The sequence below is a fragment of the Giraffa tippelskirchi genome, chromosome 11 (assembly GCF_054371585.1).
Source record: "Giraffa tippelskirchi isolate mGirTip1 chromosome 11, T2T-mGirTip1v1.2.pri, whole genome shotgun sequence".
NCBI lineage: Eukaryota > Metazoa > Chordata > Mammalia > Artiodactyla > Giraffidae > Giraffa > Giraffa tippelskirchi.
The window spans coordinates 73,030,753-73,032,633 of NC_137285.1; positions in this window are offsets into that span (position 1 = coordinate 73,030,753).

Below are 1,881 nucleotides of genomic sequence, written 5' to 3' on the forward strand. Positions count from 1 at the left end.
GCGACCTCGCCCGCCGAGCCGCCAGCACGCGCCCGTCGCCCGGTTGTCAGGGTGTCTGCCCCTCCCCCCCCTTCCCTCACTCTGCCGCCGAGCTGGCGGAGCCCGCGTGTCCACCTGTCGGCCGGGCCTCTCGCACTCGCGACCTCTGCCGCCGAGCCGCCAGCGCGCGCGCGTCGCCCGCCTGGCAGGGAGTCTGCCCCTCCCCCCCCTTCCCTAACTCGGCCGCAGAGCCGCCAGGAGCCGCGGGTCGACGAGCCCGACGGGGCTCTATCCCCTCCCCCCATTCCCTAACCCTGTCGACGAGCTGCGGGTGCCCGCGGGTGCACCTGCGGGCAGGGCCTCTCCCACTCGCGACCTCGCCCGCCGAGCCGCCAGCGCGCGCCCGTCGCCCGGCTGTCAGGCTGTCTGCCCCTCCCCCACTCCTCCCCTAACTCGGCCGCAGAGCCGCCAGGAGCCGCGGGTCGACGAGCCCGACGGGGTTCTATCCCCTCCCCCCCTTCCCTGACTTCCCCCCTTCCCTAACTCTCGACGAGCTGCGGGTGCCCGCGGGTCCACCTGCGGGCAGGGCCTCTCCCACTCGCGACCTCGCCCGCCGATCCGCCAGCGCTCGCCCGTCGCCCGGCTGTCAGGCTGTCTGCGCCTCCCCCCCCTTCCCTCATTCTGCCGCCGAGCTGGCGGTGCCCGCGTGTCCACCTGTCGGCCGGGCCTCTCGCACTCGCGACCTCTGTCGCCGAGCCGCCAGCGCGCGCGCGTCGCCCGCCTGGCAGGGACTCTGCCCCTCCTCCCTCCTTCCCTCACTCTGTCGACGAGCTGGCGGTGCCCGCGGGTCCACCTGTCGGCCGGGCCTCTCGCACTCGCGACCCCTGCCGCCGAGACGCCGGCACGCGCGCGTCGCCAGCCTGGCAGGGACTCTGCCCCTCCTCCCTCCTTCCCTCACTCTGTCGACGAGCTGGCGGTGCCCGCGGGTCCACCTGTCGGCCGGGCCTCTCGCACTCGCGACCCCTGCCGCCGAGACGCCGGCACGCGCGCGTCGCCAGCCTGGCAGGGACTCTGCCCCTCCTCCCTCTTTCCCTCACTCTGTCGACGAGCTGGCGGTGCCCGCGTGTCCACCTGTCGGCCGGGCCTCTCGCACTCGCGACCTCTGGCGCCGAGCCGCCAGCGCGCGCGCGTCGCCCGCCTGGCTGGGACTCCGCCCCTCCTCCCTCCTTCCCTCACTCTGCCGCCGAGCTGGCGGTGCCCGCGTGTCCACCTGTCGGCCGGGCCTCTCGCACTCGCGACCTCTGCCGCCGAGCCGCTAGCGCGCGCGCGTCGCCCGCCTGGCAGGGACTCCGCCCCTCCTCCCTCCTTCCCTCACTCTGCCGCCGAGCTGGCGGTGCCCGCGGGTCCAGCTGTCGGCCGGGCCTCTCCCACTCGCGACCTCGCACGCCGAGCCGCCAGCGCGCGCCCGTCGCCCGGTTGTCAGGGTGTCTGCCCCTCCCCCCCTTCCCTCACTCTGCCGCCGAGCTGGCGGTGCCCGCGTGTCCACCTGTCGGCCGGGCCTCTCGCACTCGCGACCTATGGCGCCCAGCCGCCAGCGCGCGCGCGTCGCCCGCCTGGCAGGGAGTCTGCCCCTACCCCCCCTTCCCTAACTCGGCCGCAGAGCCGCCAGGAGCCGCGGGTCGACGAGCCCGACGGGGCTCTATCCCCTCCCCCCCTTCCCTAACCCTGTCGACGAGCTGCGGGTGCCCGCGGGTCCACCTGCGGGCAGGGCCTCTCCCACTCGCGACCTCGCCCGCCGAGCCGCCAGCGCGCGCCCGTCGCCCGGCTGTCAGGCTGTCTGCCCCTCCCCCACTCCTCCCCTAACTCGGCCGCAGAGCCGCCAGGAGCCGCGGGTCGACGAGC